Consider the following 8,009-nt stretch of genomic DNA (forward strand, 5'->3'; position numbering starts at 1 on the left):
AGAAATCCACCTGCCTCTGCCTCCCAAGTGCTGGGATTAAAGGCGTGCGCCACCACTGCCCAGCCTACATTTTCTTTCTTAAAGGCAAAGGAGTGGGAACTCCACGCATCCACCTCCCATAGCAAACTAAGTGTGTCTTCCTAGGATCTTTTTCCTGCTGTCACGACGCCCCATGACTGTCCATGTCTTCTCTCCATTTCTAGAAAACAAGAAAGAGAAGATAGCATCCTGGTGGCTTTGAGCAGGCCGCTAGGACGTATTTGTCAGCCCTGGGCTGAGAGCTCAATGCTCCCTGTCCCCAGGGACCTGGCCTCGTGAACCAGGGAGTCTCAGCCTTGCCCACTGCATACATGCACAAGCAGGCCTGTTGCCTCGCTCCAAATAATTTTTTCTAAGAACAAAAGTATGCACAAATAAGTATTTCCATCTTTATTTCAAATTCTAGGTTTCAACGGCAGTATTAATGCTACTCCGCAGTACTGTAATAATATATCATTATTTCTATTTTACAGTTCTTTCCTTAAAGTAGCAAAGCGAATGTTTAAAACAGCAAAACTCGCAGCCCCACAATTCCCCATTCAGGTTCAGAATCTGTATTCTCCTTTCAGAATTGAGCATAATTGAAAACAATGCTAAACCCCGATGTGCTGAATGCCACAGTCATTAAAGCATTTTTTAAAATAATTTTTTGGGGGATAAAAGATCGTTCTTGTGGTTGGGGTTATTATTTATTTATTTTTAGAAACCCCAAACAGGCTTGCTTCCTGTGCCCAGACTGACATCTGCTGGGGACCACAGGCTGGAGGACTTGGGAGGCAGGCCCGCAGCCAGCTGCCACTCGGAGACACTAGCAAGCCTGCGCGCCGCTGGGGCCGGATCCGAGTTCAGCAACCACCTCGGGACCCCACTTTCTCCCGCGCTTATAGCAGCCGAGATAAGGCCCAGAATGACACAGTCTTGACACAGGAGTTCCAGGTTAGTGACTCTGGCAGGGAATTGGTTGGACAGGAATAGGCGTATGGGCAGGATGTGTGACCCCACCATATGATCCTTGCCCTGGTGTCACCAGGCCAGTGAATTGTTTCCTGCCTCCTTCAGGATGTGTCTGCGTGCATGGCTCACTTTTTTTTTTTTTTTTTTTTGCATTGGTTCCTCTGCTCTGCGCGTTCAGTCCCTATAAGGGAGATCCCAGTTCCACTCTCTTCGTATTTTACAAGCAGGAGCCAAGCTTCCTTTGCAGAATGAGGTCAGAGAGGGCCCTGGCCTTTTTCTCAATTTTCTTCTCAGTTTATAGCAGCCTGGCTCCTCTTCCCACCACTTGCCTCCTCCTCTGTGCCCTCCCCACCTCGGGAGCGAGGCTTGGAAGGCTTTCAGTGTTTGAAGATCCTTTGCCCTCCTCAGACCCTCACTTCAGTGGGCCGGATTCCCTGGCATTCTCCTGTTACCTACATCAGGTGACCAGCCCGACCCTCCTGTCTCTAACCTCTTACTGAAATGCTTGTTTTCCTCCGCTAAAACTATATTTGTAAGACTTGTCTTTATTATCTTCAGCTGTAAGTATATGGGGGTAGGGTATATGAACGTGAGTGCGGATGTGGGACCCTGATCCCCTGGGAGCTGAAGATACAGGCAGTGTGGGTGCTGGGAACTGAACTGCCTGCCCTCTGCAAGAACAGCAGCACTATTGAGTGCCAAGCCATCTCTCCAGCTCGCTCTGAACTATTTTGCAAGGCGGCCCCCAGCCCATTTAAGTACCTTTAATGGAAACTCAGAGATGCAGACAGTCCCTTAGCCTGATGCCGCGTCCCAGTCCAGTGGGTGGGAATAGGTGGAGGGTGTGTGCCAATGCCTGGGAGCCGGTGGTGGGGACCAGGGAACGACTGGAGAGGTGATGAGAAGGACTAACCATGGAATTACAGAGTAGAATGGCGAACATGAGATAGAAAGTCTGGCTCTATGGTGGCTGTCTTTTGTTGTTGTTTTTAATTTTAGAATAGGGTTCTTGTATACCCCTCAACCATTTCCCCCTCGGTTTGCACCACTAGTCAAGGCTCTGAGCCCTCGCTGAAGGCCTTGTGTGATACCCTGGCAGCATAGAGAACACTTCTGCAGAATGACCTCGGCAGGGAGGGGAGGGGCTCTGAGGACACCGCAGGAGGGTGTCCATTGAATACGTTTTTTTCTGTTACCTTCTAGTTCTTGTAAGTGATTCTACACGCAGATGGAAAACCAAAAAAGCACCCAAAAGAAAAGGTTTGTGTAAGTTTGAGCAAACCATATGTACTCTTTCTCCTGTTTGGCATCAATATTCATATTGGCCTTTGAGCGTATTCATCCATTCTCTTGCCCTGCAGGGGTGTTCTCTGATGTAGGGAGTACATCGTACTTTATCATCTGCCTAAATAAGAAAAAGTCTGTATTCCAACCACATGTGGCACTTTGAGCTTTCCACCCATGGCTGGAATAGAAAGGTTCTTGTAAGAATACATTTAAGTAAAAAGAGCAAGCCAATTAGAAAAAAAACAATAAACACAACTTTTTTTTTCTCGAAAGTTTCTCTTGCTTTCCCCATTCTTTAAAACTCTAGATGGAGAGTATGCATTGCCATGGGATCCAGTTACAAGTCCTCAGCTGATAGTTCTCTGTGAGATAAACCTTCATCCTCACTCAAGCCAGACCCTAGCACAATAGGGCTTGCTCCAGCCTGAGGTCCTTACACGTCTTAAGTTCCGTTTCCTCAAAAGGCTTCATCTTTCTTCCTTCCCTGGTGAGTTGCTGGGGTGAGTCCACCCACCATTCTAAGCCCCACAGCAATGCTGACAGAAGTATTGAGATTCCTCTGGATCAAGAAATTGAGGCTCAGAAATAGAATAGTTTCTTCCCTATAGAATAGAATAGTTTGCTTCCCCAGGCTGCAGGAGGCAGGAACAGCCAGGAGTCCTTCACCTTTCCCTCCTACTCTCCACTACAAGGCCGAATACCATGTGAACATCACAGGGTTCCATCATCAGGACAACAAGATGGCTGGGCAGGGCATTTTCAGAGTGCCAAGCCTGGGTACAGGAGCTGACTGATCTGCTCTGTGGTTGTGTCAGCCAGGTGGCCTGTAAGAGGCTGCTCTCTGCCTTCCTATTCATTTTTATCTCTGCACTGGAATTCTCCTGTCTGGCCTAAGCCAGGCGAGACTGACCTATGCTGTGTTAGACTCTGATTGGGTTTACAGTTTGTGCCTCTTTTTATGAGCTCAGCAGAAATATGTTGCCAGCGTCTGTTCTTTCATCTAGCATCCTGCACTTGGGCTGAACCAAGAGATCTTGGTAAGCATGAGGAAATAAATGATTGGATGGATGGGTGGATGGATGGGTGGATGGATAGATCTGTAGATGGATGGATGGATGGGTGGATGGGTATGTGGATGGATGGAAACTAACAAGGAATAGACACATTTTTGTCCTTAGACACTTCTAACACATTTGACACGCCATGACTGAAGGAGAATGAAAACTAACACTTTCCAGATAATATTTCTCCAACCAGATGTTCAGAGACTAAACAAAAAAGTGGAGAAAAAAATAACCCTTCACACTGCTTTGCATTCTGTGACCACATCTCTAGTAGAATAATGTGGTAGTCATGCTCAACACGTATGGTCTGCACTTGGGACTGATGACGCTAAGACATGTTAAATGGGATAGAATAAACACCATGGTCTAATGATGTAGAAATGCCAACAGCATCAAAGGAAGAGCAGGTAGGAAAAGTGCCTGGCCAGGGCCACACAGTCCAGATATGGCAACTGCCACCTATCAGTGTTAGGGAAGTAGATTCTTATGGAAAAAGTGAAAAGTTGTTCAAGTGCGGTCTGGAACCTCACATCTGTGCAGCTGTTCTTAAGAGCTGTGGGATCTGCATCCATAGCTGCAGTTCATGGAAAGCAACTTGCTCTGCACTGCACATAGATGGCTTCTCCCTTGTGTGGACCCTACACAGCACTGTAGTGTTTGCATAATATTAGGCTCTAACAATCTAGAGATGATTTGAAGTACACAGGAGGGTAAGTACAGGGTATATGCAGATTCTTTATACAGGGGTCTTTATACAGACACTTTATACATGGGGTCTGAGTACACATGGGCCTTGGTATCCACAAGGCTCCTTGGAACCGATCCCCATCAGACATAGAAAGTCTGTATTTCAGTGACTGTCACGGACATTCCGTTTATCAGACTGTATGGCCTTACCATTTTCTACTCTTCTAAATTCGTCAGTAGAAGGATAACACGTTCACTAACGAGTCTTGTTTAGGGGCCAAAATGGCTATATATGGATGAAAGGACACTATTTTGCCAGAGGGTACAGACCAGCCTAAGAATTTAAGGATTCTTACGTGCTGCCATTTAAATTATAAGCTATTTATTTGTCTGCTTATTTACAATTAGCACCTGGTAATGCGCTGATCTTATGGAGGTCCTTAGGATCTGTTACCATGGTTACCACCAATGGAAATGCTACACTATATAAAAGAAACAATTTAGAAATGGCTGGCTATTAAGCCGAGCCTATTTAACTGGTTTGGAAGATATTTTATTCTGGTGGAGTCCTTGCATTTGGGTCCCACTTCAAAGTCAACGAATTAAGTTTTTGATGGGCTTTAAGATGCTTTCAGAGCCTCATGCTTGCACAGTAGGGAGCTGAATGTTTTTCAAAAGAGCCCTGAAGAAAGTGGTGCCTGGTAGAAAACAAGTGCAATGGGTGGAGAGCCCAGCAATCTCACTTAAAAAGTGTTCAAACCGCCACCAAGAATAGCAACATCTCCTCCCACAAGCCCGCAGGCTCTCACTCCAGGCCCAGAGGTTTCCAGCAGCTGTGCCCAGGCCTTTTGTGCCCAGGCCTTCTGCGCCCATCCTCCAGCAGGGCAGACAGGAATGTGCAGATGAAAGGGCCTCCCACTGTCCTCCTTTCTGTCGCCAGACTATAGGCTGTAAGGCCACCCTCTTGACATCCACCTGCCTTCTTAATAGGCCATTGGGAAGCCACTTGTAGAACTATTAGACTATGGCCCACAAAACGGTTATGTTGGTAGGATGGGTGACTGGTATTTTCAGATGTGACCACTCCACCTCTCTTTCTCTCTCTCATCCATGTAAGCAGATAAAGCACAGTGACCAGTGCTAGGGAAGGTCTCTGCTAGGGCAGGAAACAAAACAAACCCTTGCTTCTGACTTCTGCTACCCAAACTCCAAGTCCTCAGAGGAATTCAGGAAAAAAGAGTTTAAGGAAAAGGGAAAGGAAAGGAGAGATGAAAGAAGGGGAGAGATGAAGGGAAGGGGAGGGAGGGTCAGGAAGTGGGAGGTGGGCAGGAATGGATGCTGTAGTGTCTGTGGTTCAGTAGAGCCTCAGGCTGGCCTTTAAGGAGAATGTCAGGGAGATGGGAAAACAGTCAGCAGGGCCACCTAGACCAGGGTTTTGATGTAAAGTCAGGCCGGATGGGTGACACTGGCCTGAGGAAGAGCAAGCTGCACGGCCAGCCTGGGTCTGGAGAGGTAGCTATTCCACTCAATGCCAGAAAACCCCTTGGACTTGAATAGATTTTAAGATGCTAGCCAGGCCCCAAACTGGCAGAGTCATATGGACAGGGATTTGGGGGCATCTGAGTAGTGCCTATGTGTGCCAAAGGGGAGAATAGGTAGGGATCCCAGAAGATGGGCATAACCCTGGGGTAGGTGAGAGAATTCTACTAAACAAAGAGCTTATGGTCCCTCCCCCATCAGTCTGGTAAGAGGTACTTTGGATCAAATATTAGTTTCTTGTAGATTTCAGTCTCTGGGCAGGGATTCACACTCATGTCATATGTTTGGGAAATGCTTATTTTAGAAAGTCACACAAAGTTCTTTATTGTATCATTTCTCAGAAATTTAATATTTGAAAATATTCCATTCTGGATCTTCAAGAAAGGCATTCAGTAGATCACTGGTGTGCTGGCAAATGATTAATAACCAACTTGAGAATTAAATCAAGGCTTAAAAGCCTTGATTTATAGTGTTGCAACTCCCATGTTGTAAACCCAGGAGTCATTCCAGTTTCAGAGTGCCCCTCAGGGCTGCAGAGGACTTTGTTATTCTGTCAATCAGTGATGCCAGTCCCAGACTGACATCCTAAACAAGCAGGAATGATCCAGGGGGCTCCTCTTCAGGACAGAATCAATGAACTCACATGCAAAACTCTACCTTGGAGATGCCTGCCAGAAACGTGGCTCCAAGACCCTGTACTCACATACGCACCAAACCATCAGTGACTTGGCTCATTACAGTATTTCCACAGAAGTATTTGTTCTCTGAGAAACACTTTCACTGCATAGATACACTGGTCTTGAACTCCTATGGTCACAGCCTCTGGAGTGATGGAAGCATAGGCATAGACCACCATGTAGTTAGGTTCTTCTAAGTGGCCATACTCATGCCGAGATGAATGATATAAAGAATGAAGAAAAGCCTGGTGGTGATAACACACACCTTTAATCTTAGACACTGAGAGGCAGAGGCAGGTGGATCTCTGAGTTGGAGGCCAGCCTGGTCTAGAGAGTGAGTTCTAAGACCACCAGAGCTACACAGAGAAACTGTCTCATAAAAACAAAAACAAAACAAAGAAACAAACAAGAAAAACCAACCAAACAAAGCAAAAACAAAGCAAAGGATTCCAGAAAAGACTGGGTTTCTGTGCCGAGCTGATGTTCTCTGAGGACCCCACATAATACCTGTGTGTTGGTGATCATGCCTCTGCTGAGGACTATGCATCCAACAAGATGGTTGGGAAAGGGTGTGTGACTTTAAGGCCTACAACATAAAAGACAGTGCAACCTTTGCCTTGTTCTTTTTGGGCCTCTCAAGGCTGGTCTGGATGAATGTCACTTGAGTGTCTCCTGGACTAGAGCCCTGGAGCCCAGGTGGCAAGAAACTAACAGGGAGGCTCAATTTGTTTCTGTTCAGACGACCCCACCCCCACCCCAGAAGTGGAGCCTCTGGCTCAGTCAAGCCCATCCATGGCTGCAGTAACAACCATGCTGGAGCTTCCGGCTCAGAGAAACTGCTAGATAATGTTGTTTTAAGATGCTAAATTTGGGGGGTAATTTGTTATGCCACATGATATAATTAATGCAGAACCCAATCTGTAGGAACGTTTTAACTTAAAAGGGAAGAAAAGATGAAACTGTATATAAAGAAATATGTGAAACCAAGCAGTGTGTGGATAATTACAAACTGATTGTTACCGAGTTCTGAGAAACGGGGTGGGGGAGGGACAGAGGGGAGAGGGAGAGGGGGCTGTATGGTGGGGAAACAAGAGGCTTATTTAGGAAGGTTTCCAGAGGTTAATTTAGGAGGAAAGGGAGCCTGAAGATAGGCAGGGGCCACATCATGGGGCTCTCTCCTTTGAGGACAAACGAAAACATGAGGAGTTCATCCAAATGGTCTTTGCAAAAGTGTAAACTCACTTGGAAATAGAGTCCATCTTGAAGTCCGGCGTGGTGGCACAACCCTGTGGTTTCACTACTTGGGAAGCAGAGGAGGAGGACCAAGTAAGCTCAGTGTGGATCGTAGATGAAGTCCTGAGTCATCTCAGCGCATATTGTTGATGTGAGCGCAGCCATGTCTGAATGCCTCAGACCCATGGGAATAGGTGAGCCCCAGGTGAGGCTCCGAGGGATGTGAAGCCTCCTTTGGTTCAAGTACCAGTGTTTATAAAGACTGCCCAGTGGGAGCAAGAGCTAGCACTTCAGCTTCCCCCTGGATGACTGGAGGGCTGCTCCCTCCAGAGACCTCCCACCAAGGCTAGCTAACCTTTCTCCTTGTGCTGTGCAGAATGCCTCCACCACTGCGTTTCTGGGTTGTACGTCTGGGGTCCCTCTTGAGAACTAGCACAGCCTAGCTGGTCCCAGCTTTCCGACATGTGTCTGCCATTTCTTTAGTATCTGCCATTTCTTCATTCCCAAACTGCCCAGTCAGGTTTCTGGG

This window comes from Mastomys coucha, unplaced genomic scaffold (assembly GCF_008632895.1).
Source record: "Mastomys coucha isolate ucsf_1 unplaced genomic scaffold, UCSF_Mcou_1 pScaffold15, whole genome shotgun sequence".
Taxonomy (NCBI): Eukaryota; Metazoa; Chordata; class Mammalia; order Rodentia; family Muridae; genus Mastomys; species Mastomys coucha.